The 17,349-nt window shown below is 40.5% G+C and overlaps 1 protein-coding gene across 10 annotated transcripts in view; it reads right to left on the reverse strand.

Annotated features, from left to right (window-relative positions):
* CELF4 (CUGBP Elav-like family member 4) overlaps window positions 1-17,349 on the reverse strand; it is a 715,804-nt gene that overhangs the window by 643,453 nt on the left and 55,002 nt on the right. The gene's annotated exons all lie outside the window — the stretch shown is intronic.

Raw genomic sequence — 17,349 nt, forward strand, 5'->3', positions numbered from 1 at the left:
TGTAGATAATTCTCACCTTTATTTATAACTATTGCTTGTTATATTTGGAATTAAACCTTAAACCATAGTAACAAGAAATTTCTGATAGTACTATATTGTATTAAGTACTGCCACATCATCTCAAAATTTGAGCAATGTCTGACCACGCTTGTCCTCATCTCTTCCTTTAATGCAACTATTTTTGGAAGAATCTTAGTAGCTAATGCAATGGAGTCATTGATTTCAGATGGCGCACTAAGTCAAGCAGTAAGTTAAAACATTAAAAAGAAACCTAAACACAAAGGGGATTCACTTGAGGGTGCTGAGGAAGCTGGCAGACGTGATTGCCAAGCTGCTTTCTACCACCTATCAGTTTTCCTGGTCAACTGAAGATGTCCCAGAAGATTAGAGGCTTGCCAATGTGGCTCCCATCTATAAGAAATGTAGTAAGGAGGATCTGGAGAACTACAAGCCTGTCAGCCTGACCTTGATGTCAAGGAAGTTTAAGGGGCAGATAATCTTGAGAGAAGTCACATGGCATGTTCAGGACAACTGGGGGATCAGGCCTAGCCAGCATGGATTGAAGAAAGGCAAGTCCTGCCTGAGCAACATTATCTCCTTCTAAAATCTAGTGACTCACCTAGTGGATGAGGGAAAGGCTGTTGATGCAGTACATCTTCAGCAAGTCTTTGACACTGTATCCCACAGTATTCTCCTGCAGAAGCTGGCAGCCTGTGGCTTGGCAGGTACACTCTTTGCTGAGTAAAAAATGGCTGCAAGACTGGGCCCAGAATGTGGTGGTGAACAGAGTTACATCCAGCTGGCCACTGTCATGAGTGGTGTTCCCCAAGGGACAGTACTGAAGCCTGTCTTCTTCAATATCTATATTAATGACCTGGATGAGGGGATTAAGTGCATCCTCAGTTTGCAGTTTGCAGATGAAACCAAGCTGTGAAAAAGTGCTGACCTTTCTGGGAATAGAAAGGCCCCACAGAGGAATCTGGACAGGCTGGATTGCTTGGCTGAGGCCAATGGGATGAGATTCAACAATACCTAGCACTCATTCCTGCACTTCAGCTTCAACAACTTCACGCAGTGCTACAGGCTCAGGACAGAATGGTTGGAAGGCTGCGTGGAAGAAATGGGCCTGGGGGTATTGGTTGACGCAGTGTGCCTAGATGGCCAAGAAGGCTAATGGCATCCCAGCTTGTATAAGGATTAGTACTGATTGTTCCACTGCACTCAGTGTTGGTGAAACTGCATCTTGAATATTGTGCTCAGATTTGAGCTTCTCACTGCAAGAAAGACATTGACGTCCTAGTTCAGAGAAGGGCAATGAAGCTGGTGAGGGGTCTGGAGCATACATCATATAAGAAGTGGCTGCGAAAACTAGGATTGTTTAACCTGAAGCAAAGGAGGCTCAGGGGAGACTTTATCTGAAAGGAGGCTGTGGTAAGGTGGGAGTTGGTCTGTTCTCCCACATAACTAGAGGTAGAGCTAGAGGGAATGGCATCAAGATGCAGCTAAGGAGATTCGGGTTGTGCATTAGGAAATACTCTCTGAAAGAGTGGTCAGGAACTAAAGCAGACTGCCTAGGAAGATGGCGGAGTCACCGTTCCTGGAGATGTTTAAGAAATATTCATACGTTGTACTAAGAGACATGGTTAAGTGGGTAAATATTGGTGTTAGGTGAGCAATTGGATGGGATGATTTTGGAGGTCTTTTCCAGCCTTGTGATTCCAGAACTCTATGAATCTATGAAAAGCATACTTTCTGAAATCCTGCCTTATATCTAGGTTTATTCAGGTGCAGGCTGATTACACAGGGGGTCAAGTAAAAATAGCTTTTTTAAAAACAAAACAAAACAAAACAAAACAAAACAAAAAACCAAAACAACCCACCTTTTCTTGAGTGGAAATCCAGTTATTTAAAACTCCTTCAACTCTTCTCTAACTTCCCGCATCAGATTTCCATGTACGTGAGAGGAGATTTTAAGTGTTTCGATCTCCTTAGACAAGAGACCTTGCACAAATCTGTATGGTTATTATTAATAGTACTGTGTAATGTTGTATGCCTGAGAATTTATATGCATGAGTCTCCAGGCATATGAATTCGTGCACAAATACAGATATGCAACATTATGGGAAAACTCTGATGCTTAGCACTTATGTAGTCTTTTATTCAAGAATTTTGAAAAATTCTCCAGAGGTACAGGAAACCTCAAAGCACCAAATATCACTGGAAAAAAAAGGAGCAAAACTGCTAGGTCACATTCAACCATTTGATAACTCATTAGTGTTCAGGTCCACAGTAGTTCACCAGACACTTGCTCTAACCAGAAGGCTTTGTTTCTCATCTATGCTTGCCTGGATTAGAACAAAGAAATATTGTCTGTAATAGAACTCATCAGATAGCTAACCAGTTCATATTCTAACACAAATATTTTTTCCTCCCCTCGCCCTACGTACTCAAATACTCCAATTCCAATTACTCAAAAGGGTCATATAAATACCAGTCTCAGATAAGACATGCATTTATGCTCTTTTCATAATTCCATAAGGAAGTGAAAGTAGTTGATCTGGCATAATGATATATATATATCCTCTCCATCCTCCTCCTTGCCCCTTATGTGTGTCTTCCAAAAGCAGCAGATGTAGAAGTACCATAATGCAACATGGGGATTTGCTCTGGGATAGCTATTTTATTTTTAAATGGCTGAATACGTCAGGGTTAAAGCCTGCCTGCACCACCAACATATGCCTGCCTCTTACTGTCATCTTGGGGCTTCTAAAGTTCATTTTCTGAAATGGTTTCAGTATTATGCCTGACTGAGTTGGGGTTTCCTCTTGTTGGTGGTTGCTTTCCAGAGACGGGCAGTCTCCCATGATGCACAGCTTAGAATAGAACTGTGGGAGAAGAACTCCAGAAAGGGAGAATTATTTCAAGTGGATAGATAAAAGAAACTTTAGTGTTTACTCAGTTTAATTGCTTTAAACATTGTTCCTCTTCTCTGTTGATATATTTCTAGTTGAAAAATAGAATCATAGAATCATAGAATGGCCTGGGTTGAAAAGAACCACAATAATCATCTAATTTCAACCCCCCTGCCATGAGCAGGGTCACCAACCAGCAGACTAGGCTGCCCAGAGACACATCCAGCCTGGCGTTGAAAGTCTCCAGGGATGGGGCATCCACAACCTCCTTGGGCAACCTGTTCCAGTGCATCATCATTCTCTGGGTGAAAAACTTCCTCCTAATATCTCACCTAAATCTCCTCTGTCTCAGTTTAAAACCTTTCCTCCTTGTCCTACTACTATCCACCCTTGTAAACAGCCATTCTCCCTCCTGTTACATGCTCTCTTCAAGTACTGGAAGGTCAATATAAATACTACAGAAGTTTCTTAAAGTTTAAAAATTACTGGTTACAACATTAGAGACTTCCCATATCCATTGCAAAAGATTGCCCAGTAATCACATAGTAAGAGAAGTGAACAGTCATCAAGAAGTTTTACTGTTCCCAAAACATATTCACAATCAAATACAAGTCTCTTGATTCCCTATACAGTCAGAAACAAGTGTTCTCATTTTCACCACAAGTGTTCACTCATTTTCACATCTCATTTTCACACCTCTACCTTTTTAATTAGACCACTTTGAACTGAGTTGCTGCGTCTCATACAGACCGTTTGCATACAGCGAGGAAAAGATGGCTCCTTCTTTATTCCAGGGAAGATCTGGAACTTGTCTGCAGCCTATAAAATTCCTACTGCCTGAGGACTTTGCACTTACAATTGTTATTTTCTTGATGACTTTTCCTCCACATCACAGTGAGACTCCTCCAGACCCTAGATGGTATATCTTGAGGTAGATCTAACCACTGTATTAACACTGCTCAGGAGGACAATATGCCAAGGCCTAAATAATGCTACTCTGTCTTGCAGTTAGATCTCTCCTGACTTATTTTCAAAGGACAGACGTTAGTTTCTGAACAGAATTAGTTGTTATGTATATTTAAATATGAAGGGAAATCAAGAGCAATTTTAAGGGCATGTGGGTCTGATTTTCTGCCAAAGTGCTTTATTCTATAATGAACTCTTTCTTTTAAGCCACTTTGCAGACACTTTGGTCTGAACCCAATATCAATAGTATAGGTTAAATTTCACATGCTTAACAATATTTAACCCTAGGGCCTCTTCTTGGGCTGTTAAACACTAGTTTGTCCACCAGGCTTGGGCACTGGGGTAGGAGGTATATGTTGGGACAGCAGCCCAAAAAAGAGAAAGAAAAATCCTGACCTGTATTGTATGAGTTCACTGTTGCAAATGGTAAGGCAGACATTCTTCTCCAAGCTGTTTGTAGTCACATTTAAATAGTCAATAATTCATCACTTACAATGAGAATGTTAAATGTGGAATGCAGCAGAATGTAAATTGAAATGGCTAATCCTTTTTAGCATGATCCATTAACAACCAAATATTAAAGGTGAACAGAGAATGAGAGGAGACTTCATATGCAACTGCACCGGCCTTTTCCTCTGGGGAAAGGTCTGTGCTGAAAGTTTCATTAGGTTACAAACAGGTCACACACAGGCCTAAAAGACATTTGTCCATATCACAAAACCAGAGATAGCCTTGAGTATAACGTAGAGCATTAGACAAAGAGGAGGTTATGAGAGGACCTTGTTAAATTCCATGCGTCCTCTGAATTGTGTGCAGCATGGGCATGCCGTTTTGTTTCTTCGGCTTTGTCTCTGAAAAAGATAGCAACTCCTGTGCTTCTCCATAGTGCTGGAAGGATTATCACATTAAACAAAGTGCTTGGTGTCTGACACGTGGGCAAAGAAGTGACACAACCAAGTGGAAGTGACTACTGTGCTGATGTCACTATATATGGAATGTAACAGCTGAGGTGGACAGCAAAGCAGCAAGAGAGGAAAGAGCTTAAGGTGCAGTTTTACACTTTTACCACACCTTCATTTAAAATCCTAACAGAAGAGATTAAAACCCCAACAGAACAGTATGATGTCAGTTAGCAAAGCAGCTTAACAAGCAGTTCCTGCTGATCTGGGATGACTCTCTAACCCCTTAAAGCAAATCTAAAGATCAATTGTTCCACTTTAAACAGGATACTAAAGGACTCTTCACTAACACTATGTGTATGCCATGTAACCATTCAGTGCTTAAGCTTAACCCATTCAAATTGAACACTAACATCGCTGCTGATGTTCTCTGCAGGGCCAGAGGTCTGATAATAGAATGTTTGCCATTGTTCAAAATAACTGGAACACTAAAGGAAGCAGAAAGTACTGTCAGAGCAATGTATTAGAGTGGAGCATTGAGGGGGCTTGTTGGGGTTTGGTGTACTCCTCCATGAATTCACCTCATTCACCATCTCTCCAAATTGACTTGTTTTCTCCAAGTTTCTGTTAAGCGTTCATGATCTGGGGACCTCTCACCTCACTTACCACTTTTGCCTCTGGAATCTGTGTTCTTAAACCCTTTGTTTTTAGGCAATGCTCCAGAACATAACATTTCTACTGGGAAATGGCTGCAAACAAACACAGCATCTTCTTAGCAACAAAACGAAAAAAGAGAAGTGGGTTTTCTTTTGTTTTTATAAAAGACACAATAATCTCTCGCCTGAAGAGTAGTATAAGAGTTTCTCATAAAACTTCATAAAACAATATGGTCCTGTGAAACCAAACAACATGTCAAAGCCCTATTTATTCCTTTCATTAACCTGATCTAATCCCAAGAAATTTCTAATGGAACATGCACTGAATCGATGAGTCTTCCTCTAACCCTTCCACTTACACAAAAGAGATGGAACAAACATAAATACGTCTACACTTTACACTCAGTCTTAATTTGTTCTGTTCTGCGAAGAGATTAAAAACCCACCAGTGCCTTATGGAAAACTGGCATTCTATTTAGAGATATTTTGGCTGCTTTTGGCTTTGTTTTTCCCTGTGATGTTCCTTTCACCCACAGCAATGGAACTTTTGCAGTGGGGACAAGAGCATTTTATCAACAGTTTCTGAGGAAGGCCCTGCAACTCAATGCAAACTATCTTCCTGCTAGTGGGAAGCTCTTCCTCACAGTCCTCAGAAGTGATTTGAATGGACAGATAAACTCCATTCCTCTTATCAATACTTCTTCATTTGCTAAAAAAGAAAATACTCGTCCTGCTTTTTTTTTTTTTCTTTTTTTCTTTTTTTTTTTTTTCCTGAAGAAATGTTTATCAGATTCAATTAGCATATTCTTCCTGATTTTTATAATGCTCATCTTTCTCCATGTTTGTTTTCATTCCCACTTCTACATGATGAGCACCCACATTCAGAACCCCCTCCTGATAACTGGACTTTTTTCAAAGATCTCCACATTCAATTAGAAAGGAGAAAGGTAAGATGCAGTCACAGGAAGGGAAGGGTTCATTGAGGGAAGAAGAGCCCCTCAGATTTTGAGCAACAATTTTGTGATTCCTATGGATGTTGGAAAAGAAACTGATGTTTTGATCTAGCTGGACTAGGAAAGAATGGACAAATGTGCTTCACTTCATAGTTTTATCTCCATCAGAAAGCAAACATTAACAAGGGGGCTGCTCTGTGGAAGGCAGCAAGAGTATATAAGCAGATGGTGTTTGAGCATTTAACCACCTCAAGACAAGCATGACTTGGCAGTGACTATACTGGAGGCCTTGTTTACCCTTACAGCTTTGGACAGTGCAGCTGCTGCTCCAGTTCTGGTAGAAATTTTCAAGCACAGGTATGCTTGGCAAGGGAAAAGATGGATGGGAACAAGGCTCTTTCTCATGTTCAGCTGTGCACTTAATATACAAGCACCCCAAACACATGCTCCAATGTCTGCACATTGCATCCCAAATGGGATGGCTGGTGGTCTGCATCAGCACCTGAAAATTAAAAAATATTTGGGACAGAAAACTCCGTCAAACAGTATTTGAGGGATTGAATCTCTTCTGAGCAACCAGACAGCTGAAGTTTGAACTGCCCAGGTGAAAATTCACCTTACCCACACCCTGCTCATACATTTCTCCTTTATTAACAACCTGCCATAGAAACTGCCTTTTCTTGCATCCGGGAAATAATCATGGATGTCTGGAGATGCTATTTCCACATATTTAAAGACAAAAAGAGATGAGTATGGTCTGTATAGGAATAGAAATTAAGAAAATAATGCATAACTTCACATTCTTAGACAAGAACTTTAATCATTGCCTAAAGTGCCAATGAATGCTATTTCAACAAATGTCCTCCATGGGCATGAAGGGTAACAGGATCTGACTGAACTGTAGTTTTTCTGAAAATCCCAATAAAGTGACCTCCAAAAACAGATCTCAATTTTATCTTATTTCTTAAGCAGCCAACCAAATATAAATAAGTACAAAAATAAATCCAAATTGCCTTAACATCATGTTGCCTGCAGTGCAGTGGTGAGGTGATCCCTTGCCTCCCATTACCCACCCCAATAACTCTTTTATATGGAGTGTGAAATAATTAGGACCAGCAAAAATAATTTAGGAAACAAGAAGAAACTAATTGTATAAGCTTGTTTGGGGAAAACACAAAGGACAAAAGCAAACCTGGTAGAGATGCTGACAGATACAGTACCAGTATATTAAAGCCCACACATGTATTAATAATAAGCTAACTAATGGTCCCTTGCACAAAACACAATGAATTTACTACACAGCAGCCCGCTGCTGTGGTGCATTGTGGATCTACACAACAGAGAAGAACATGGTTTGTGAAGCAGGAGAGTTTAATATTGTGTCCAGTCCAATGACTTTACACTGTGCTTAGGGAGAAACTAAGGTTTCAGAGCACAGCTCTGGGAAATAAGAAATCTCAAAGCATGCACTGATGTTGATTAGATCCTCTGGATCCAGGCAAAGTCACAAGCTACTTCTGTGAACACCTCCCCAAAGTATAAGATCCCTGTAGCAGCAAGTAGCAGTATACTGCTGAAGCAGGCCTTCCACTCTTCATGATCAGTACAACTTTCTGGAAACATTTGTTCAAATTTAAGGTTCTTTTTCTTTTCTCAGAGCATGCAGGTTGTAAAAAGTCTCAGACTGCAAATAGGAAAAACTAAGGCATAGTGTTAATTTGAAAACTCGCTGAAGATCATAAAAAAGCTGAAACTGAGGGGAAGAGAATGTACAGGCACATAATCCACATCTTACCTTGACAGCTCCAAGATCTACAGAATCAAAGAAGAATGCCAGTAGCCTGAAGTCAGATAGTTTGACCCTGGTGAATTATGAAACCTACTTGACTGGACCAGCAAACCCTGATATCTGGTAGCATAATCTCTTCTCAATAGAGTCATCTGCAGGCTGGACCACTGACTTCAAGGTAAATATTTGCATACTTTTTCACATTGATTTGTATCATGTCCTTTTGTGCCCTGAACAAAAGTAGTCAAAATCATGGTGGTCTAAATTGGTCACCACCTTTCTGAAAGCTCTATGCTCAAGAGAAAACACTCTCACGAGAAAGGTTGTTTAGAAAAGTGAATTGCAACTATAAATTTCTGGGGTAAAAACAAATGAAAAAATAAATTATTTCTGCCTTAAGATAGAGGTGACAGTGAACAAGGTAGTAGTCCTACTTAGAGAAGATCCAGAAGATCAACTTAAGCAGTTATTCTTTTAAGGTTTTCTTTCCCACCACCAATCCTATAAATTTGAAATTCAATCAGTACTAGAGTTGCTGAGTGCTTATGCCACCCCGTCTTGATCTGTTTTGCAAACTATCTAATCTTCAGCTGCCCAACCTCACTGGTTGAGCTTACAGCGTGTCCTTCATTCAAGACCTCTGGTCTTTGACTCACTGTCTCAAACTAGCCAAGTACACTTGATCCTACAGAATTATTCTTGCCTGATCATAAGCTTCCTAGCTCAAAACATAGGTCTGGAAACACTAGAACTATGAAAATCCTGTCCATATTTTTTCCCTCTATGAGTGAAAAGGCATTCAAATCATTTGAGTTACCTATTCCAAAACTCCTCTACTACTTCAATGCACCACTACTTCTTCCTTCAGCATCCACTGCTGGGCAACATTGCTGTTTATTTAAGTAGCTACTGCGTATCACCCCAACAGTGGCTGAATGTCAGTGCCAAGGCTAAAGGTTCTCTCTGTGTGTACACATACTTTTGTAAAGCACTTCAGGATCAAAAGGTGCCAATGAAACACAAGGGTATTATGAAAGCCTGGAGTTTCCTCGCAGCCAGCCTGTCAACTAATTACAGTTGTGTGCTTAGCAGAGAAGCTCTGAAAGTTACCAAGAGCAAAACCCTATGGCATCATCTGACACTGACAATGCTGTAGCCAGGAGTGCTGCCATTTTTTATACTTTCAGAACTGGCTTTGAACTGGACATGAACTTGCATAGATACGTGCCTGATGTACAAGTCAAGTGCACCAGTGCAGTGATCCACCACACTTTCCATCACTTTACACTTAACTGCATGCCAAGCCTTCATAAATTACACTTGCTACTCTATAGTCCGTTTTTAACAAGAGAGCACAGTCAACCTCAACGTTGCTCATGTCAGCAGTACAGAGCACAAGCAGTAGATTGGACAAAAGACTGCTCAGCAGACTCATTTCTTCTGATGGAGTCATCACAGACTTGCTTATTCCTGCCTTCCACTTCCTGAAAACATGCAGGTAACCTGCAACACAGCAGGATAAGAAACCACATGATAAGACATTTATTTGTCTGAGCAGCGTAGAAAAAGTCTAGGACATATCCAGAAGCAGAACTTGGCTGGAGGATTCTCAGTGTACCTTTTAGAACCATACACAGCTCTTTTTTTCTGAGAAAGGATTGGTATTTCAGCACCAGATGTTCTTTGTTTGATTCTGCCTAGTCTGACACATACGGATAGCATTTCCAAATAATTCCTGAGAGCAGATTACACTGTGGAGTAATTGAGGAAAGGACAATAACAGTGCTACCTCTTTCGGCTTCTTATTTTAAGTGTGTTAACAACATGCCTCTGTTTCTTTGCACCCCTCTATTAGGAACATCAGGGGTTGAAGGTTTCTTCCTCCCCCTTCTTTCCTCACAATCATTTATACAGAGATTGTTCTGGTTCTTAACAGGTTATGAAAGGAGTTAAATGATGTGGTTGCCAGTATTGTGTGTGTGTGTTTAGAGTATGTGTGTGGGGTTGAAATGGGGAAAGGTAAACTCGGTGACCCAGTGGGTCCTTTCCAAGGTTATGTCAGCCTATGACTAATGTCAATAAAAATTATTTCATCCAAGCTTTTGCATTTAGGCAGGAGAGAAAACAACAAATTAATGAAAACAAGAAGGTCTGAAAAGCTGGTAAGAGGGAGTTGGAAGAAAATGACAAAGCACACATTCAGTGTTCAACGTAGAGAAAGTAAGTGTTCAACTTGGACTAAAATATGACTTACGAGGTTGTTCATTTCCACCCCTACTCCTACGTACCTGAAGGGAATAGAATTTAAGTGTCCCAGCTCTAGCTTTGTAAGTGATTTGACAAATTGTTTTCTGTGCTGCCGCCACAGTTACCCAAAATAGGTAAAATATTTCATTTTGGAAAGAAAAACATTTACATGAGGACTTGACCTTTAACTCAATGTCAGAAGCTCCCCAGGTGGGAGGTGAGACTGATGGGAGCTTCAGCAAAGTCTAGAAGCCTCCTGGAGTAATTACTGTCTCTATGGCAACAAAACACTGACTAGGTATTGTGGGGTTGGGGGTGGAGGGGAGAGGAGAAAGGAGGAGGCTACAGGCCTACAAAATACACGGGCTCCCACTAACATGATTCTCCCAGCCATCTTGAATGTCTTTTCTGGAGTCACTAAAACTGATGGGACAATCCAAATAGGCTTCTTTCTTGGCTGAACAGTGGATTTGCACAACAGCACCTTCAGAGTATCACACTGCAAGGCAGGGTCCCCAAGATGGACATTGGGATGACTGAAGATGATCAGAATTAGTGATCATTGCTCAGATTTCTGATCAGACTATCAAAAACAGAGAACAAAAAGAGAAAGGCAAAGAAGCTGCTATCAGCTCAGGACATCTCTGTCAGCCTGTCAGAGTTATGTAGAAACTAGAAAGCCTGAAGACAACGTTTTCTGTCGCAGCTACTTAAGTGTTCAATTCAGAGAAAATACACAGAAATAAAATCCAGAAAAACAAAAACAAAAAACAAAAACAAAAACAAAAACAAAATAAAAATCAAGCTTCCTTTCAGAATACAGTTGACCTGTTCTCATTGTGACTCAACAAGACAAGTAGACTGAGAATTTTTTAGATGCTTCCTCACAGAATGAAAGTTTCTGGCCAGGAATTTCCCCTGGTCAGAGGTGATTTATTGAGTCACCAAGCCAAGAAGCAAAATTAAACCCCCTCAAAACCAAGAGGTTGAGAACACTATTCTGATTGAGTGCATCCTCACAGAATCAGACTGGTTGAAGTTGGAAAGGATTTTGGAAGCCATCTTGTTTAAGATGACAAAAACCTTCCCTCTTTTTAGTTTGCATCAGCTCACTCAAAACAGCAAGAGGCAGTCAGAGGGTGTGCTCATACTCCAAATACATTCTTTATTTCAAAAAGAACCAACTGCCTCAGAAGCAATGCTGTATACAGGTGCTACACGACACTATACTCAAGTCTTTTAACCCAAATTCTTACTAGTGGTTGAAGCTTCTTTTAGAGAGAAACAAAGGGGGAGGAACAAGAATTTTCTTCTGATTTTAGCAAAGAGAAAGTAATATTTTCCATCCCAGTGCTAAGCAAAAAATCTTGAAAAGAAGAGAACTCCTTTCTCTTCCTCTCCTTCCTCCATTACTTATAAAAGCTGTTCCATTCAGTTTAATTGGAACAGACGGAAATATAAAAAGTTCCTTTTAAATATATAAATTATATACACATACACTTATATTACGATCCAGAGGGGGAGGGAGAAAACATCAAAATCTGAGAGCAGAGAATATGAAGAGCTAGTACTCATTGTTCTGATTCTGAACTCTAATTTTAGATTTGTTTACAAATGTGTACTTAAAAAAAAACAGAAAGTACTTCTCCATAATACATGCTCTCACTTCTTTTGCAGCTAATGGATTTTGCTGGGATTTAGCAGTTAAAATTTACATGCAAAGCAATTCCATCCTTCCAAAATAGGGAAGAAGTGGTCTATGAAGTTCATCAAACACTTGCCCACACCCTCCCACACACCTTCCCTCTCTAAGCAAACAATTTATTTAACTTTCCCACCATCCCCTTCTTTTGACCCAAGTATGTTTATTTGTTCTTCCATTTTGGATCTGAATTTGGTGCTTCTGACATCCGACAGATACTGGATTGACAGCCTGAGAGAATGACATCCTACTTAGCCAGAATAGAGGCACTGGTAGCCATAGCTCTAAGTATCCTGTTAATTCTATCTCACTCATGGACAACACTTTTCAACAGTACATCTCAAAGCACTTAGGGAGTTAGCATCTTTACTTCATTCACCAGTGAGAAGATAGAGGCTGGGAGGAATAAGAAGTGACTTGCTCAAGGTGAACCAAGAGAAGCGTAGCAAAGCTGTAAATGAAATCCACCTCTGCCAGAGTCAGCTTACTGTCCAACTCATCCACTCATCCCTTTGGAAGTAGAAGGCAATGTATTTCCTCCAGCCCTTACCACAGCCAGAGTTCATTCTAAGTTCAGATGAACACACTACATACAAATCAAGCTGCAGAAACCACTGGAGCTGTCAAGAGTTTCTTCACAGTGCCCCTCTACTCACCATAAATAGTAAGTACATACTCTTACTCATTTCCTGTGGGCTATTAAGGCAGCAATTAACAGTATTAACACCACCATGAATAACCCTGTTTTTATATGTTGCCTCTTTTTCTGGCATGAGGAATATCAGATTTCTAGACAAAAGTCTGTACATTCTACTCACAGATTTCCTCCCAGCACCACTGAAAGCCTCCAAGTAGGAGCACTACATCCAAGTGTTGCTACTAGTCTGAAAAGGGACAGAATAACAGAGCAGAAGGCTGTACTTCTTCTACACTGATAAGTTCAAATGAGCTGAATTTAATCTACCATTTAATTCAAGAATACAGTAATTAACAGCGCACTTCCTTTATAACTCATGTTGACTTCCACAGTGTTTGGTTTATACAGAATAACCTCACTAAAAATTTCATAATATTGGTCAGAAAGTTGAAAGATGAGAAATGAGACAGAGCCTGATGAATGGCAGCACAGCCTTCTGATGTGTCAGCCACTACTCCCAGCTTTGTACTGTCAGGAAACTTACTGAGGGTGCATTATGTCCCCTTATCCAGGTGAAGACATTGAACGAGATGTGACTCAGCCTGTGCCACTGCCTCACCACTCTGAGTGAAGAATTTATTCTTAACATAGAATATAAATTTCCCCTCTTTTAGTTTAAAGCCATTCTCACTTGTCCTATCATTATTAGATAGTGAGAAGTTAGTCCTTCTCCCTCTTATAAGCTCTCTTCAAGCACTGCAAGGCTGTAAAAAGGCCTCCCTGGAGGTCTTCTCTTCTCCAAACTAAACAAGCCCAGCTCCCTCAACTTCTCTTTAAAGGAGACATACTCCAGCCCTTTGATCATCTTTGCAGTCTCCTCTGGACCAACTCCAAGAGCTCCACATCCTTCCTACATAAGGGAACTTTGACTTGGATGCAGCACTCCAGATGGGGACTCAGAAGGGCAGAGCAGATGGGGACAATCACAGACATGGAGGTATTGGTTGGTGCTCATCTGAACATCAGCCAGCAGTGTGCCCAAGTGGCTAAGAAGGCCAGTGGCATTCTGGCTTGTATCAGAAATAGGTAGCAGGAACAGGGAAAAATTTATTTTTCGACAGAGTGGTCAGGTGCTGGAATGGGCTGTACAGAGAGGTGGTGAAGTCACTATCGCTAAAGTTGATCAAGAAACATTCAGATATCATACTGAGGTGGCATGGTTTAGTGGAAATTGGTGATAGGTGGACTATTGGACTGGATGAACTTGGAGGTCTTTTCTAACAGATGATTTGATGATTTGATGATTCTATGATTCCAACTCTGCTGTCACCCCTCTTTTGATGCAGACCAGGAAACTGTTCATCTTTGAAGATGCAGGTACGTACTGTTGGCTCATGTCCAACTTTTTGTTCACTGGGACCCCCAAGTCTTTCTCTGCAAGACTGCTCTCAAGGATTTCTTCTCCTAGTGTGTGTACACATATCTGGGATTTCCTTGATGCAAGTGTAACACTTTGTATTTGGCCTTGTTTCCTGCTGCTTTTAAGATTTTTGAACTAAGTGCCCAAGTTACTTTTATTTTTTTTCTTCCCTGTGTTTGAAACTAATATGTAAACATATTAGTTCCTACAATTGTAATGAAAATAGAACTGCGGATAGAAGAGGGAAATCTTAATTCCCACCAAGCCTCTGGTTAGATTATCTTTATAAATTAGACACCAATCCAAATTAGTCAATCCAAACTGGAGTGACAACTTCTGGAATATCTTTGTTTATTCGTTTCACTATTTGTGCACATGCTAATTGAGCTCCTATCAATCTGCTTCTTCCTATTTAAATAGAACCCTGATGGCCACTCCTCTTTTCATGCAAAGTTACTTTCTGTCCTTGACTTCCCACACCAGATTTAATTCCAAGTGAGCCTTCACCTTCCTTGTCAAATCCCTATATGCCCTGACAATGTTTCTCTATTCTTCCTAAGTGCTCACTCCCCTTTTTCACATTCAATAGACTTCTTCTTCCACTTAAGTTTTTCCATGAGCATCTTGGTCATCCATGTAGGTCTCTTGCCACCTTTGCCTTACTTCTTACTCATTTGGATGCACCTATAATTAGCTTGGAAGAAGCAGTTCTTGAAGGTCAACCAACTTGCTTGGGCCCCCTTACCTTTCATGCTCTAACTCAGGGGATGCTTCCTGGTAGGTCCTTGAGGAGGTCAGAGTTGGCTCTCCTGAGCTGCAGGGTTGCAATCCCACTTACTGTCTTGTTTGTTCTAAGATCACAAATTCCATTATTTCATGGTCACTGCATCCAGGGCTGATCTCTGCTTTTACATCCGTAATCAATCCTTCCTTACTTGTAAGAACAAGAAGAGAAATGCACCTCTCTTCATTGGCTCCTCCGCTACCTATAGCTGAAAATTATCTTCCACGCAGTGCAGGAGTCTCCTGGACAGTGTATCTGGCAGTGTCACTTTTTTTCAGAACTAGTGGCCCTGGTTGTGAGGCTACATTTAGCTGTCTGTAGAAGGCCTCATTAAATTCTGCTTCCCAGTCAGGAAGCCTGCAGCAACCACTCACAATGACATCACCTATACTTGCCTGTTCCTTAATTCCTGCTGATAAGCCCTCTACTTGTTCATCATTCACTTTTAGGCAGAGCTTGGTATATTCCAGTTCTCTAACAGAAAGAGAACTCTACCATCTTGCTTTGTTGGTCCATCTTTCCCAAAAAGTATACAGCAATCCATGACAGCATTCCAGTCATGTGTTCTGTCCCACTGTCTCTGTGATCACAATGACATCATGCCAGTGAGGCCATACAAGGATCTCAAATTCTTCCTGTTTATTCCCCCGTGCTGTGTGCATTGGTATACAGGTAAAAGAAAAGGGAGCAGAAGATGTAGGTATCCCTCGACTGTTGTGAGAAGATCCCTCATAGCTATGCATGCCCTTGACATGACTGGTCTTCTAGATCACATCATGGAAGTCAGTTAAGGAAGGTTTATCACTGTTCTTCTTGGCCTGGTTCATTCCCCAGTCATTTGCAATGGCTTGAGCACTGCCATGTCAGACATCTCTCCCCCAAGTCCACCTCTCTAGGTTAGCTAGCCTACTGTCACAGACTATCCTGCTGCCTCTAGATGGGTGGATCTCGTCCCTTTCTAAGAGGTTATAACCTTCATAGAAAAGTCCTATTGTCATACACTTAACATAATTGGAAAGAATGAAGACTGAAATTTCTATTATTAGAACTCTCCAGATAAATTTTTCCACCTATGCATCTCCAATGAGGAAAACAGGTGTAGAAGGCCTAAGAAATGCCACCAGCTCAGGCTACTGAGACTCATAGGCTGAACCTTGAGTCTTCTGTAGCTGAACCTGATAGGGAGCCAAAAGATCTCTGCCTCAGGATCTTCAATCTTTGTAGTGAGGCTGCCACAGAAGGCCAAGATTTGCACTAGAATTTTGTTGAAGACAGATCAGAAGTGATCGTGACAAGTGAGAAAGCAAATAACTATGAATCTTGTCTGAGAATACAGAGGGGACAAAGAAAGATAGTATGCACACACATTTTTGGTGTAAAAAGGCAGCAAAGTCTGACTCCATCATTCTGCAGCATATCAGACCCTGCCTCCCCCAGACCCAATTTTCTCACCCCTGCATCTCAAACAAGATGTTTCAGCTTCTGCTATAGAATACATCACAAGACAAAATGTTCACAGTATCACTGACGGATCCCCAACCTTACAGTTCTTCATATAAACCTTTGAAATATTTCTACCCATTCTAGGCTGCTCCTTTGGGTTTTCTGTCACTTTCTGTGAATCTACATTATTAGGTACTTTTCCAGCAAAGGGAGATGAGAGGAATCAATGTAAATTTGCATCCCCTTCTTGCCAACTCATCCTAAACTCACCCTCTCCCTCCTTGAAGCTGTGCCAGTCAAATACTATAAAAGATAAACACTATCTACCTGCTGATGTGGAAGAAGTGGGTTCAACTCTCAGCTTCACCACAAGCTTCTAGGTGACAGGCAGTTCTTATCTGCCTCTCTGTAAAACAAGCATTGCCTTTCATTACTCCATAGGGAGTTTGGGAGGATAAAAAACCCATTAATGCTTTAAATATAGTAGAATTTTTCTACTAGAAATATTTAGAAATGAGGAGGCGGGTGGAGGGAGAAAGACAAAGGTAACATGACAACTATTTTCCCCCAAAAATTCTTAAAAACATCTATATGATCATTTCTAAAGTTTTTTTTTGTTTTGTTTTGTTTTGTTTTGTTTTTAAGAGAAAAAAATATTCCAGAAAAACCTTCAAGAAAAATAAGCAGCATCTTGTAGTGGTAGAGGTGTAGGGTATACACATTAATATTTAAAAAAAGAACCAACATTCAAGAACCATTTAAAGAAAATTAGCAGCTTTTTTTTTTTTTTTTTTCCTATTTTAATTGTTGTTTCATTTAAAACTAGTACATTTTGTCAAATTCCCTAAGACAGGATAAAGGCCACCCCAAAGCCTCACTATCTTCAAAGTATTATATTTTCAGTCTGCAGACAAATAATACAGTGGAACTAATGGGTGAAG

This window comes from Tympanuchus pallidicinctus, unplaced genomic scaffold (genome assembly GCF_026119805.1).
Source record: "Tympanuchus pallidicinctus isolate F22 unplaced genomic scaffold, pur_lepc_1.0 scaffold9, whole genome shotgun sequence".
Taxonomy (NCBI): domain Eukaryota; kingdom Metazoa; phylum Chordata; class Aves; order Galliformes; family Phasianidae; genus Tympanuchus; species Tympanuchus pallidicinctus.